The 15,830-nt window shown below is 45.9% G+C and overlaps 1 protein-coding gene and 1 non-coding gene across 7 annotated transcripts in view; both read left to right on the top strand.

Moving 5' to 3' along the window:
• Positions 1–15,830, top strand: part of FGF1 (fibroblast growth factor 1) — a 97,136-nt gene that overhangs the window by 49,050 nt on the left and 32,256 nt on the right. The window lies entirely within an intron of this gene.
• Positions 10,859–11,007, top strand: LOC115803346 (small nucleolar RNA SNORA36 family). The gene has a single exon (XR_004024025.1). It is a non-coding gene; the product is annotated as a small nucleolar RNA SNORA36 family (small nucleolar RNA).

Below are 15,830 nucleotides of genomic sequence, written 5' to 3'. Positions count from 1 at the left end.
AAGTAGAAGAGTAGCTTTTAGAACTGAAGAACTGAGCACCGAATGGAATCCTGGTCCTGATCCCACTTCCCCTCCTCTGGCCTAGGGGACCCCATCCCTTCCCACATCCTGGTCACAGGGAGTTCAAACCTCCACAGTCCAGCACACACAGCGATGTGGCCTTCTCAGGCAGGAATGCGGTTTGGCCTTCACAGCCCCCGCTGAGCATCTCCTTCCGGAGCCCACGTGGCTCAAGCCAGCACAAAGCCAGGTCTATTCGGTCGCTGCTATTGTCAACTCCTGGCACACCCAGTGCCAGCTGTCTCCTGTCCTTTTCCCAATTCATCAAGACAAAGTCCTAGCAGCTGAGGAGCCCTGCATGCTCCCTCTGCGCAGCCCAGGCATCTGTTTTGTGTTGGGAGTCACTGGCCGGTCAAGTGCTTGCACTATGCAGCTGGATTTGCTGATGTAAACAAAGCTGCCTGCATGTGAGTTTTCTGACCCTGAAAAGGCCCCACAGAACGATCCCCTCAGGCCGCCATCAGACTTTGCTACCAGTCCAAGGGGACAAAGAAAATGGACTGGAGTTTTAGTTAATAAGTAACAGCCAAGAGGGAAGCAAAGCACCTGGTTCCTTCCCCCTTTTCTTCCTGGACCACCATTCCTCATCCTGAACTGAGGCAATGTCACTGCCAAGGACATCCACGTGGTGGCCCAGCAGGCCAAGGGTCAGCTGGCTCCCCTGACAACAGTGGATGCTCTACCTCACCCCTCCCAGTACAGAGCTCTTTTCTACTCCTGCTTTTTGCTTTGTTTTCCCATGCTTCATTAGATTTTATTTTTAGTTACAAAAGTAAACAGCTAAACAACACCTTAGTATCCATTTTAAAAGTTAATCATCTCCAGGCCCACCTCTATTCTACCTTTCAGCTGCAATGTCTCATTTGCAAACAAAACTAAACACTAATTCAGATTAAAACACCTCCTAACTCCGGGAGCCACTTAACTTCTCAAAATCTCAGAATTTTCCTCTGTGAAAACAAGAACAACAATGTTTATGCTACTCCTGTGCGAAATCATGAGATGATATCTATGAAATACTTAATAAGACAGTACAAATACCTTAGATTTAGTTACATACTTTTGATCTTTAAAATTTCTTAAGGTGGATTATTTGATCATATTTACTCTTATAATTACCTCCTGTGGCAAGTGATACTGGTTTTACGTTTTCAGTCGTGATACTAAGTTTCCATTTGACATGAATTCCAGATTGAACACTGATTCAACTTCAAAAATACTAATTATCACAAAAATACAAAAAAACAAAATTGTAGCTGCGTATATCTAGATTATTCTGGACCATACATTCTGTATATATAGAAAATAAACCCCCTCAAAAAAAGAAATGACAAAGAGAACACAAGAAGACATGAAACCCCAATCAAACCCCAAATCAACCAGCTAGCCAATCAGGTGGCACAATCTCAGAGCAAACATGGACAAGCATGGCATACTGTTGGACGAAGCAATGCAAGATGATTTTCAATGGCTTTTTACCACCAGCAAGACCAAAACAGCCAGTTAGTCCTCATTGGCCCCCAGCCCTTTTTTGTGCTCCCCACAGCTTTCTTTTCTTATCCTGGCACCCCCCCCTCCCGCCGCAAAGCCTTGAGGCATTCAATGGTCTCCACTAGAACCACCCAGGTGTGTCTCCTGCAAGAGTTCCATGCTCCAAAATGATCACTCCCATCCCCCAAATCACACTCTCTTTAAAATAGGTACGTTTCCAAAGCATTAGCCACAAATTTTAGTTATTCTGTTTAATAAATGCCAACAAATATGCACCGAGCATCTATTAGGTACAAGCCAAGAGTGTGTGTCTATGGGGGAAGGGAGTGCGTAAGATCCAGTCCCCGCCCTCGAGGGGGTGAAAATTCACTAGGGAGGCCAACCGGAGGATGCAAATAACTATAATTGCAGGGTAGAATGTAGTAACTGCCACAAACAGCTCCAGCCAACAAGCTGCAGGATGCCGCAGGAGGAAACAATGAATTTCAGCTTAGTGAGGCTCAGGACAGGTTCAGTCACGAGGCAGCACTGGCCCCCCGGAGACGCATCTGTCCTTGGAAAGATTATACGAGCTCCTGTGGCCCCCCAACTGGTGGGTTATCTTGAGTCCCTTGCCTATGCTGGGCTAACTACCACAAGAAGGTTTAGCATCCTAACGTTTCTTTCCTGAAACGTGCCAGCTCCTTACCCAGGAGGATTATGCAGTCCCCTCCAGTTGGTGAAACAGATTAGGACACATGCGGCCGTGCACACATCCCTGGGCCCACCCACTGAACTCCTGCCCACCCTCCAAGGTCTCAGCTCAATGTCACTTCCTCCGAGACATCTCGACCACTCTCTATCTACTGGTACCCTCTCCGCCTCCAGTCACGGCTATCTCATTTCAACAGGGAGATACACGCACTGGCACTGTAGTAAGATGTTCTCATTCAGGTGTTCACTTCTTTTTTTTCATTTTTTTTTTCTATTTATTTTTGGCTGCGTTGGGTCTTCGTTGCTGCACGCGGGCTTTCTCTAGTTGCGGTGAGCAGGGGCTACTCTTCATCGCGATGCGCGGGCTTCTCACTGCGGTGTCTTCTCTTGTTGCAGAGCACGGGCTCTAGGTGCGCGGGCTTCAGTCGTTGCAGCACGTGGGCTCAGTAGTTGTGGCTCGCGGGCTCTAGAGTGCAGGCTCAGTACTTGTGGCACACGGGCTTATTTGTTCCGCGGCATGTGGGATATTCCCAGACCAGGGCTCGAAACCTTGTCCCCTGCACTGGCAGGCAGATTCTTATTAACCACTGCACCACCAGGGAAGTCCCTGTTCACTTTTTTAAAACTTAATATTGCAGGGAGGTCAGTGATGCAATGGATAAAAACTTAATATCTCCCCCATAGGAATAAAAACAGACAATGAACGCAGAGACTTTGCTCGTTTTGTTTGCCTATGTGTCCTTAGTGCCCGATAAATCACAGCATTTAGTTGAATGAATTAATGAATAATAATAGACTGATTCAACCTCATCTCCTCCTGCAGTCTCTTCATCTCCCTAGTTGGTTCGTTAGTTTTTGTGGTGTGGGATCAATGGTCTTAGAAAACATACAGGATGAATTTCACATTGATTTCATCTATTGAAAATACTCATATTTGGGTTCAGTATGGCAGCTGGCAAATCAGTACAGTTTCTCAGGCTTTGGTTCACGAGGGGACTTCTAAGCGTAGCACGTGACTTTTCAGGAAAACTGATACAATACACAGCACACCGGCACCATCATCCCCGCCCTCCACCCTCCTTTCTTTCAACAAACACTACTATGCATGTATTATGTGCCAGTCGGTGCAAGATACTAGAGATAAAAAGCCGAGCAACAAAATCGAGGGCTCTGCCCTGATGGAGCAAAGTCGAGGGGGAGGCACCGTCAGTAAGCAGCTGTGTGAGATACAGACGGACAAGGGCACCCGCCGGGGGCTGGGCCTGGACCTGCGGCCAGTGGTCAGGGGAGGCTTGTCTGAGGAACACCTGTGCGGAAGTCTAAGGGAGAAGCAGGAACACCCTGGGTGAGAGTGGGCAGTGGGGAATGTTGGCAAAGAGAGGTGCAGGCCAAGGCGAAGCAAGTTCAAAGGCCCAGAGGTGACAGCAAGCTTGGAACCAAAAGACATTTACCCTTCGTTAGAGGCCACCGAGGGATTCGAGGCCAGGGGCTCCTGGGCTTTCTTACTCAATACCAAGACCAGGAAAGCTTGGAGGCAGTGTGGGTCACCAGTGACACCTCAGGAAATGACTGCAGTGTAAGCTCCACAGGGGCAGGACTCTGCCGCTTCATTCACCGTCTGAGGGCGGGCCCAGCAACATAGCAGACTCTTAACAACCATTTCTTGAGTGAACAAGTGAAGTCCCCTGAAGGTGACCTCAGCCCTCTCCTCTGGTGTCACCAAGCCCCACAGAATCATAAGACCAAGAGGCATCTTGAGAGCCAGCTGGTCCACTTTGTCCCCTCCAGGCTGTCTGACCTGCCCTCAGACCTGCCAGAGATGACACCATCTTGTAGATTTTATAAAGTTAGTAGCAGCATGACTCGGAAATTCATTTCTTGAAGTCATACACATACAGCCGAGGGACAGACGACTTGTCCAGTCATCTGGTGAGTCAGGGCAGGATGGAAAACAGCAAGAACAAGGGTCCTCAATGACCAGCCGGCAGGTCGGGCAGCAAGGTCCCTCTGGCTCCCCTGCATTCTGTGTCACCTACTGAGACACCAAGATGCCTCGCTTCCCAATCTGGTCCTGAAGATCGATGAGCCCACATTCCCCCAGCAGCACCTTCTCCCGTGGAAATTATATTTCCGGGTATATCTGGTGGTGAGATTTTTCAGTCCGACTTTAGCTCATCTGCTGGTACCATGCGCTGGCTGGCTGCTGCCATCCCTCTCAGGGAAGGCTACTGGGCCTGTGTAACCAAGGCTACTGGCCGGGCAGCTGTGAAGAACGGACACCACATCTGGCCTAAACCCACATCTAACCGCATACATGATTCCACTTTGTAAAATGCTTACATCTCCATGAATGGAAATGTTAACAGAAATTATCTCTGGCTGATAGGATCATGGAGAATCTTTTAAAACTTTTTACTGCTGTTTATCTGTATTTTCTAATTTTTCTATCATTCCCTCATATTTCAGGATTTCTAAGGGGGCTGACGGGCATCCTCTGCTTATATGTTGAACTGATATAAGAGTAAAGCCCAAGTATTAACCCTTCATTCCCAAAGTATGAGGCATGTGCCCCTATTGATACAGGAGAAATTCTGAGTGGTACTAAGACACCTTTCAGGACCACTGCTGAGAGAAAGGGTGCCCCCTTTGAAGCCTCCTTCAATCATTTTCACTGTTCAAGGAGGAGGCTTTAGCTTGGTACAATTTTGCTTTCAACCCCCCTAGAAGAATTGTTGTTCTCTCTGTGTAACCAAAAGAGCTGAACAGGCAGGCAACAGCACCTAAGCAGAAGCAAGTGACTGCTGTCCTTTGACTGTATTTGTCTTTACGACTGCCTTCTATTTATGGGATGTTTCTGCAATTACACTAGAGAGATAAAGCTTCCTTTAAATAAGGAAACTGAACTTAAGTAAAACTGCACTTCAGTAATAAAATTTAAAAGTAAGGAATTTGGTAAGGGGATAATGGTCAGAGTGATGTAGGTGCACCCCTGTACTGAAGCCCAAGGACAGTGGTAGTAACCTCTGGTGAGGGTAAAACCACCCCAATGGAATATCAGTGCACAGCAGAGCATCCCAATAGCTAGCTCCCCAAGGTTTTGATTTTTGTCTGTTTATCTTATCATTTCAATATAAAAACAAGAGCATGGAAATAATAAATGAGGAATTTGCTCAGATGGTGACCCAGGCAGATGGGGGACAACTTCAGAAGAGGATTCCAAGTTTGTCCAGATAAGTCCTGCTGGAAGACTGATGGAAGGAGGAGGCTCCTAAGAGCAGATAGAATTTCTTTGTAATGTTTGCCCTGAGGAAAGAGGCCCTTCCACAGGAAGAAGGTCAAGTCTGGTCTATTTTTATAAGAGCATTTCAAGTGGTTAGTGGACTTATTTCCTGTGGTTCCCAGGAATTCTGCAGCAGGCTCTCAGGAGGATGCTGGTGATAGGGAGCAGGGACTTGATGAGTGAGAATCAATAATTATCTCTATATTTGCTTCTCTTTTTCTATAAAAATAATCCAGAGGAAAAACACTTGCTTTAGAAGAGCAAAGTTCATGACAACAGAGAGCAGAATGCGACATAAAAGTGTCCCATTGTTCCTTAGTGTGTGGCAGAGTCTTTAGGTCAAGATTTTGCAAGCTGAAGACTGATTTACTCACTCATTCCCTTCCCTCCCTCATTTACTCAAGAAAGGGTTGAGCAACTCCTCTGTGCCAGGCATGGTTTAGAGGCTGGGGAGAAGGTGGTGAATAAGCATGACTCTGTCCTCCAGAAGCTTACAGGCGAGTGGGGGAGAAAGACATCAAGCAAGTAAACACATGGATGGACGTACAATGAAATTACAAATGACGGGAAGTGTTGAAAAGGGAAAGAACAAGGGGCAACAGAAGAGAATAAGAGAGGCAGAGAGGGCCAGAACTTAGACCAGGAGGTCAGGGAAGACCTCTGACGAGGTGACACTTCAGCCGCCATCTGCGAGGCGGAAAGAGGTCGGGAAGGGCATTGCTGGAGAACCATGTGTACGAAGGCAGCCATGTGGAGGAGACCACCCTGGACTCAAGGATCTAAGAGAAGACAGGAGTGCATGGAACATAACAGGCAAAGGGAGGGAGGAATGGGAGGTCAGGCCAGGTCACAGGGTCTCAGGCCATGGTAAGAGTCTGGATTTTACTTCATGGAAATAGAAAGCCACAGAAGGTTTTAAGCCAGGGAGTGATCATCTGATACAGATTTTAAGAGATCTGATTCTGCGTATAGAAATGACTGGAGGGGGCCCAGAACAAAAGAGGGGACTACTTTAGAAGTTAAGACAGGAGCTGGTGGTGCATTGGACTGGGTATTGACAGTGGATGATAAGAACATAAATTCAATAGCCCTTAACTAGAGTCAAAGGGCTTGATCATGAGAGCTTAGAGAGGTTGACTAGCTAACAGGGCTGGGACCAGGGTGGGAAGAGGGAGGCACTTGCTTCAGGTCCAAAATTTACTCAGAAATCAAGAGAAATACTATTTTAATGCAAGGTTTTTAAAAAATCAAATTTAATGCAGAAAAGCCCATGATGAACAAAATATCAAATTTCTTTAAAAAAAAAAAAAAAGGATCAGGGCTTCCCCGGTGGCGCAGTGGTTGAGAGTCCGCCTGCTGATGCAGGGGACACGAGTTCGTGCCCCAGTCTGGGAAGATCCCACGTGCCGCGGAGCGGCTGGGCCCGTGAACCATGGCCGCTGAGCCTGTGCGTCCGGAGCCTGTGCTCCGCAACGGGAGAGGCCACAACAGTGAGAGGCCCGCGTACCGCAAAAAAAAAAAACAAAAAAAAAGGATCAGTAACAGTGCTGTGCTAAGCCATATAAGGAAGCTGAGGCAAAAGGGAAAAATCAGTAACTGATCCTGTCTTTACGTAAAAGTTTGACATTTTTGTTCATTTCCTCATTCTTGTCCTGTCTAGCTGACCGTCCCCACCTGTACCACAAGAAGCCACCATGTAACCCTCTGCTCTGAAGTAGATATTATGGAAAGAAAACTAATGACATAAATCATCACAAGCTCCCCGATGGTTTAGACAGTATCCCTTCTCCTTACTCTGGAGATTCAGACAGAAGGTGCAAAATAGTTGCTTCATAAATATTTCTGATGGAAGTGTTAATGGCTAAATTTATCAGGCTCTTAACATGTTAGATACTTTGCCAAAAACTGTTAAGTACAATTATCTCATTTAATTCTCACAACAATTTGAGGTAGGTATATTATTACCCCTGTTTTACCATGCCTGGCGTATACTTGATAGGCATTTAATAAATATAGGAAGAAAGGAAGGATGAATAGATAGAAAGGAAAATAAGAGAAAGAAAAAGTGATGGGCCTTCCACTATTTCTTCAAAGTCCTATAGGAATAACTAGTGACTCCAAGTCTGGCAAACACTATTCTCTAAAAAGTGTTACTCACCTTGCTTAAAAGGCTTGGTAGAGCAAGGAAGCTCACCTTAAATATCACCTTCTTCCACAGGGAATATTTTTTGATAAGTTGGGGTTTTTTTACGCCTTTTCCCAACAGCTTTTCTCAGAACATAGTTCGGGGATATTTTTGATAAGTTGGGGTTTTTTTACACCTTTTCCCAACAGCTTTTCTCAGAACATATTTCTTGAATTCATTCATTCCCATATATTTACTGAGCAGTTACTATGCATCAGGCACAGATCTAGGCGCTGACAATACCAAGTGAGCCAAAGGAACCTGATCTGGGCCCTCCTGAGGCTTCCACTGGAGAGAGACAGAGAGAGAGACAGAGAATGTGTGTGAGACAGTAACAAGCAAATACATAAATAAAATCATACATTATCATAAATGTTACACAATCAACACATCTGGGTCAAACACACAGGGAAGGGATGGGATCTCCCCTAGACAGGGTGGGCTCCACACCAGTAGACTCAGGGAGGCTCCCGACAGTCATGCTGCCAAATATGCTGTTAGAACTTTTGCAAATCAGATCAACCAAGCTCCCTATGGAATGTGAAACTTGACAACCTAATGACCTGCTCCTATGCAGAACAGTTTTGAAAAGCAACACCCGTTTATCTATTTTCTGTACAAACAAATCCGTAGAAAAGTTATTCACACCATCAAGGGTTTAGGAATACAGTATCATGAAAACATTAGGAAGTGTTCTCCCTTCTGACCGCCCCACCCCATGGGCCCACCTAAATGTCTAGATTTATCGAATTCCAGAGGAGCCCCTTGAACATGACGATGTCAAGGAACCAAGGAAGGTAGGCTCCTTGAAAGTCAAGAGGAATTATGTGCAAAAAGATGGCAGCCCAGAGAAGTAAGAAGTTTCTCTGACATTTCTCCTTACTTCTTGTTGCCTAATCTGCTTTCAAAGGCCGATAACGTAGAAGTGCTCCATTTTTCAAACCACTCCACCCAACGTAATGGTGCTTTGATCTCTAAAACATGAGAGAGGAGCAGTGGGTGGTGGAGGATATTAATGGCTTTGAAAGGTCAGTTAGAAGAAAAGAAATAAACAAGGAGAGAAACCATGAAGAGCAGAAGGGATGAGGGCAAACCATGCTTCCAGCTACCTGCCAAAATTAAAGACAACTCCCGTGAGGCCATGTTTGACATATGAGTGTACTGTCCTCATTATTGGTCCCAGGCTACCATTGTGATTTTTCTGATAAATGGCATCTTGACTGCAATGTGCACATCCCTGGAGACGCTAGATACCAGGGGCAGATTTATCTCTTAGTTGAGCTTCTTGGATAGAAGATTTCAACTCACTTCCAAGCTCTTTCACCCCTAATCAAACACCAGTCATTTCCCGGGGCCTTCAGTGGTGATGCTCTCTTGCTCCATCTCCTTCCCATAAAGCCCACCTGGTTCCTGCCAACAGCCAAGCTGCGTGTGGACCTGTGTGTGGAATACCAGTGACAGTGACCTGGTCACAGGACCCGAGAGCTATCAGATGTGCTGAAACAGGGCAAACAGTGCAAACTGAAGACTGGTCCGTTTTGGACTTTTCATGTGGGATCAAAGAGAATTGGCAAGTGAAAGGAACCTCTAAAAATAGCCAAAGTCCTTAAAAAGAAATAATGCAGAAGGAAACAAGTTTTATATGTCCTGATGCAGGCTCTGCAAAAACTAGGCCCTGGAAGGCTGGCATTGGGGTGGGGGATTCTTTTCTTCCTGCCCTTGGGCTGTGACACCCACTGGGTCCCTTTGGGAACCCTAGGCCCCCCTCCCCCGCCCACTTCCTGCATGGTGCTGGACGCCTCTGCAGGAATGTAGCTCTTGGGGCACAGCTGGGGCCTCCGTGGCCCGCTTTCAAGATCCAGAATAGACTCTGACATGTGAAACGAGTTCCATGGGGTTTACAGTTCCTCCTTCGTATCCAAGCACCTTACAACACAAAACCGCAAGCCAGGACTGCTAACTCTTTTTCCAGAGATGCTTGGATATCTCTCTCTGGCAGAAATGGGAGTTCTGTCTTTTTTATTTTTGAATGTTTTGAGCGAGCATGGGGCCCTTGGAAACAAGGCTGCCCCATAGAGAGGCAGCAGGATAAACTGATGTCTTGGGACTGAGGGTTTTATTCTTGCCTAAGCCACAGATTTGCTTTGATAAGCCGTCAGCCTCTGGGCGACCCGGTTCTCTTGGCTAAAGAAAAAGGAGAGCCATTCATCCATCCGGTATAACAGTAGAAAGAGCAAATATGAAATGATTATCAAGTACCTAACGTAGAGTCTATACAACAGACACCCCAAGATGCTTGTTTACTCATATAAAATGCTTTGTGAAACCCCAAGTGTTATAAAAATGTAAATAATCAACACGCTAAAACATAGGCTCTTATTAATAACACTCATGATACCTTTTATTTCCAAAGCACTCACTACATTGCAAGGCCCTTCCCAGGCCTCACTCTATTCCTTCCTCATGGCCCCATGATGGGATCGGTCCTCGTAACAGCTTCCTTTTACAGATGAAGATCAGAGAGATTAAATGACCTGCCTGGTCATGCAAGTGGTTAAAGATGCAGGAGAAACCAAAAGCCGTGTCTATGAGAACTTCCCTTTTTCATGGCCTTTCCAACCCAGTCAAGAAGGAAGACCCTTTACTCAGTTTACCCAGTGGCCTCTGGCCTCACCCCAGCCCCTTTAAAAGCAAAGGCAAATGACCCTGCCGTGACAAAATTCAAGACGGACTTGGCCAACACTGGGTCATTTTGGGGAAGCATCACAGTGACGATCAGGAAAGTGCTGGTGGGGGCCACTGTACCGCTGTGGAAGACGACAGTCATGTGTCAAAGCAGAAACTTGCAAAGACTTCATTCAAGGAAAAGAAGTACCTCCTGCAGAACCCAGGCCATGTGGTTTTGTGACCTATGGAGGCTGGTGGAGTAAAACGAGCACAAAAACTAAGGAACACTCAGTCCAAGGGGCATTTTATTCTCTTTCCCACATTTCTTTGGCGATTCAAATCACAGACTCTGGAGTCAGAAAAGCCTCCCTTCAGCTCTCGGCTTTCACATTTATGTAGCTGTGTGACCTTAGACAAATTATCTGCAGCTCTCTGAGCCTTGGTGTCCTCAACTGCAAAATGCAGAATAAAAAAGCAATACCTTGAGTTCAGCTCAGGGCAGCTCCCCTGTTCTGTTAATTAAACTCTGAGACATCAAACTGGCTAGGGTAGATCACTGCATAGAAAATATTACTCTAAAAAAAAAAAAAAGAAAATATTACTCTATTCATTTACCTCCCAGCCTATAAAAACAAAGAAGGAAAAATAGCAGTGCCTGCCTAACAGAATTTCTTTGAGATTAATTAAAATAATGTATGTAACACAGAGAGATCAGCTCGGTGCTTTGTGACCACCTCGAGGGGTGGGATAGGGAGGATGGGAGGGAGGGAGGCGCAAGAGGGAGGAGATATGGAGATATATGTATACATATAGCTGATTCACTTTGTCATACAGCAGAAACTAATACACATTGTAAAGCAATTATACTCCAGTAAAGTTATTAAATTAAAAAAAATAATGTATGTAAAGCACTTAAGACAGTACCTGGTACACAGTAAATGCTCGAGAAAAGGTCACTATTTTATTATTTATGGACACATTTTTTTATTTATGGGTATGTCCATAGGAGGCTATTGGGAAACATATGGTAGGGCAAGCCCTCAGTATTTCCAAAGAGATAACAAACACATGCTTCAAAAGACTGAGTTTGGAGAAGCCAGATTTTCTAGGTCAGGAAAGAAGAAAAAAAAAAAAAAGACTCAGCAAACAGACTCTCCTTCTATGAGCTGGAAGGTCTGCTGATTTCAAGAAAGGAATGTCCTTCCTGGGCTGGTTCTGGAGACTGTAACTTGCACAACAGATTCAAAAGATTTTTGGAGACACATCAATAAGAGAAGGCTAGACTAAGGGGGCGAGGGCTGCCAGAGCCCCTGCAGAATCACTTTGCATTTGACTCGAAGCCCCAGGGCTTTAAAGCATCCGTCTGCAGGAAGGATATTTCCGTTGAAGATGTGTGCAGGTCTTCAGGATGACTAAGTGCGTGCAGGATGCTCTGGTCTGGGGTGTACCATTAAAGTTCAAACAGAACTGGGGCCCGCAGAGCACACCGCTGCACCAGGGAGCGCTCTGTTTTTCCTCTCGAATGGAGGCTGTTTTCTCTAAGCACTTAAAAGAATTCCTGACCTCCAACTAAATGAGGCTCTATGGGGGAAGTGTTTTAGGGGTGGATAAGCCAGACTGCAGAGAATTAAAGACCCATAATCAAGGGAAGGAATGAAGGATGTTGGAGGAGAGTCTTCAGAATGTATATGTCTGCTCAGATTTTCTACTCTTCATTGAGGAGTATGAGAGCTAAGGCTGGGATTGAGCAGTTGGGTGACACAGCCCAGTTAGATGAACATCCCCCTACTTCCTGTCGGCCACACTCTGTCTAAGCATCTATGCCCCTCTTATCCGAAGCACAGCTTGATGACTCTGGTATGGGCCAAACTGTAAACTCCTTAAAGGCAGACACTGTGATTTCTACTACAGGTCCAGAATCCCTTATTTGAAAAGACTTGGGGCTAGATATGTCTCAGAATCCAGAATTTGGGGGATTTTAGAAAGGTAGTATGGTATGTATACTGTATATTACGGAACAACTCCAGTAGACGCTGGTCTAATAGCCTATAATCAAGCATGTCAGTACCTCTGAACCAGATTATATGAATAGTAACACGAAGTAGAATAAATAAAGACTTTAAATAGTCTCAGGACAGTTTGGGTCAGGTTTTGCCACATTTGAGTTATGAAAGGACTTCTGGTTTTCAGAGTCTTTTGCATTTCAGAATTACAGATTAGGGATTTCAGGCCTTTCTTTTTCTTTTCCTTTTTTCCCCTTCTTTTCTTTTGTAAATTTCCAGGACATCTGCAGCGTCCTGCTCCTGGCAGGCGCTGAGTAGAAGTTGTCAACCAGAGTATAACATCTTTTTCTTTTAATATAAATTTATTTATTTATTTATTGGCTGCGTTGGGTCTCCGTTGCTGCGCACAGGCTTCCTCCAGTTGCGGCGAGCGGGGGTTACTCTTCGTTGCAGTGCGCGGGCTTCTCATTGCGGTGGCTTCTCTCGTTGCGGAGCACGGGCTCTAGGCGCGTGGGCTTCAGTAGTTGTGGCACGCGGGCTCAGCAGTTGTGGCTCGTGGGCTCTAGAGCGCAGGCTCAGTAGTTGTGATGCACGGGCTTAGTTGCTCCTCAGCATGTGGGATCTTCCCAGACCAGGGCTCAAACCCGTGTCCCCTGCATTGGCAGGCGGATTCTTAACCACTGCGCCATCAGGGAAGCCCGAGTATGACATCTTGCTCTCCCTGATATAATACCTGATTCTGGAAGCCAGGGAATAGTTTATTCTCAGTGACTTTGGGATTTTTAAGGATTAGAAGGATCCTAAATTAAAGAACAGGAAACGAAGACTACTGACCCCATAGGTTCTCTGTCATCCTGGACGGGAACACACACAAACCCAAGAAATATACTGAGAACTGGTCACTAGTGTATCAGAGCACCTAAGCAAATGAGAAGAGAGCTTCACTGTACATCAGGGATAAGGAAAAATTCTACCCTATCACTTAGAAAATGATATTTTCAAATATCGCTAAAAGATCACTAAATGTTAAAAATCACGTTTGTTCAGTCCTAAGTCAATAGCACGGATGACTGGCAAAACTGAACGATAAGATATACAGAGGCTGATAAAATCAAGCTAACGTCTATTGAATGCTTACAAGTTTCCAAGTGCTGGGCTCGGCACTTGGCATGCATTATCTTTTAAGACTTATGGAACTCTGTGCAGTAGCTAGTTTTGGGGCCCCATTCTGGAGGTGAGGAAACTGAGGCTCTGAGGAATTTGCTAGTGAGTGTCCAGCCAGGACTCCAACCTGAGTTTAGCAGTCAGAGGAAAAAAGAAGGAAGGAAGGGAGGGAAGGAGGGAGGCAGAGGAAAGGAAGAATAGAGAGAGAAAGAAAAAAGAAAGACTTGACTTAAAGCATTTGCCACTCTCTGTGGTATAAATACTCTCACTGGGGCCAATTTCAAGCCACTAATGGTTCAACAACCGGCTCGCAAAATTCATGCATATTTAATAATTGGCTTTCCCAAACTTGTAGGAGCCACCTCCTACACACCACTGCCAAGTCCATCCCCCCGCCATGTCCATAGTTTACTGCTAACTTTGGAAGACGAGATTTCAGCTCATGGAACAGAACTGCCTTAGGAAGTGATAGCCCAAGCCAGTCAGCCATGACTCCATTCCTTCCTCAGACCTGGTGCAGATCACCAAGGGTGGAGCAGGAAGAAAAGAAAGAAGAACACACTCCCTTTCCTCACCAGAGGAATGAAGTGGGTCCCTGCCAACCTGACACTCCCTGGCAGAAATAACAACACCTGGAATTTTTTTCCAGACCCTACCAACTTTCTCTTGGTCAGATAAGGAGGTCAGACTTGAGCCCAAAGGGTCTGACCCCTTCCTTTAGATCCTTTATTTCCTTAATATTTCCTTTGAAGAAGTAAGGAAGTATCTTCTACAAGATGGGAACCAGGTTTGGCCCTGCTTTTAACCCAGGGTAGGATATTCCAGCCCTAATTTGAACCCAGTTAAAATACATGTGTGCTCTTGGCTTAGCTACTCTGTTAATACCTGTAGGACATCACCTTCTAATTAGGTGTCCTGATAATATGTTTCCATGAGAGTCTCCCGAGAAGGGATTGGCCTGGTATTCGATCAACAAACGTGCACAAGACACTGATGACGTGCAGCCACCTGCTAAGAGCTGGGTCTAGAAAGAAAAGGCACAGCGTCTGTTCAGGGCCTCAGAGACTAATGAAGGAGATAGTCAAGCAAATATAGTTAAATTATATTTATTCACGCTTCCAACAAATATCTATCAAATGCCCATTCAGTGCCAGGCATTTTACCAGGTGCTAGGAGACCATGGTGAACAAGGCAGATTGGTGTGTACTGTCATGGAGCTGACAGCTCAGTCATGAAGAGAGACATGAATTAAATAATCACAAGAATGAACGTGTAATTAGAAACTGAAGTAAGAGCTCTGAGGAAATGTTAGATGGTACCCTGAGAACTAGAGGAACCTGATCCAATTAAGGGAAGTCAGGTAAGGCTTCCTTGAGGAACTGAGAACTGAACTAAGACTTCAAGAAAAAGTAGGAGTTAACCAGGTGAGTGGGGTAAAGAGGAGGAGGAAAGGAACAGCGCTCCAGAGAGGGAACAGAGTAGGTAAAGGTCCTCAGGTAGGCGGGAATGCATGGTTTCAAGGAAGTGGAAGGCTAGTTTGGAGAGATGAGGAATGAGGCAGAGGAAGAGGCCAGGGCTGGTCCTCCCAGAGCCCCACAGGCCTTGTTCTGGCCTTAGTCTTTATCCCAGAGCAACGGGAAAACAATGAAGGCTTTAAGCAGGGAATATGCACAGCCATTACACCCAGTGCTGTGACAGAGTAAATGGAATGCTGCTATGGGAGCATTAGGGAATCAACTAATCTGAACTGGTGTGTGTGGAATGGAGGAAGAGTAGGGATGTCAGGGCTGGGGATGTGTCCAAGCAGGCTTCCTGGAGGAAGAAATATCTGAGACGAATTTCTGAAGGATGAGTATGACTTAGAAAGGCAACGGTGGAAGGGTGGAGGAAGGGGGAGACAGAGAACGTGGCTGGGTGAGTGTGAGGGTATGGGAGGACTCCAAGAAGAGCAGGCCAATAAGAGAAAAGGCAACAAGGTTAGGTGGAGACCAGATGAGGAAAGCCTTACAGGTCATGGTGGGGTCTGGGTTTTATCCTGACGGCAGCAGGGAACCCACTGACACAGTCAAAGATCTTCAGCAGGAGAGGGATACTCATTTTCACATGTTAGAAGAGTCCCTGGCAGCAGGGTGGAAAGTGGACTGGAAGAGAGCAGTGCTGGAGAAGAGAGGCCGCTGCCGCCTGCCTCAGCAGCCCAGGTGAGAGAAGGTGTTGCACCTGCACTCAGGCAGCACAGTGAGAATGGAGTAGGGAGGGTGATGCTAGGAGACATTAAAGAGGGACAGAT

The sequence above is a fragment of the Delphinapterus leucas genome, chromosome 3, assembly GCF_059928025.1.
Source record: "Delphinapterus leucas isolate spDelLeu-1000000601 "Yukka" chromosome 3, BTC_Dleu_Yukka2, whole genome shotgun sequence".
Classification (NCBI taxonomy): Eukaryota; Metazoa; Chordata; class Mammalia; order Artiodactyla; family Monodontidae; genus Delphinapterus; species Delphinapterus leucas.
The sequence above is the reverse complement of the archived record's forward strand: the minus strand, read 5'-3'. Positions and strand labels throughout refer to the sequence as shown.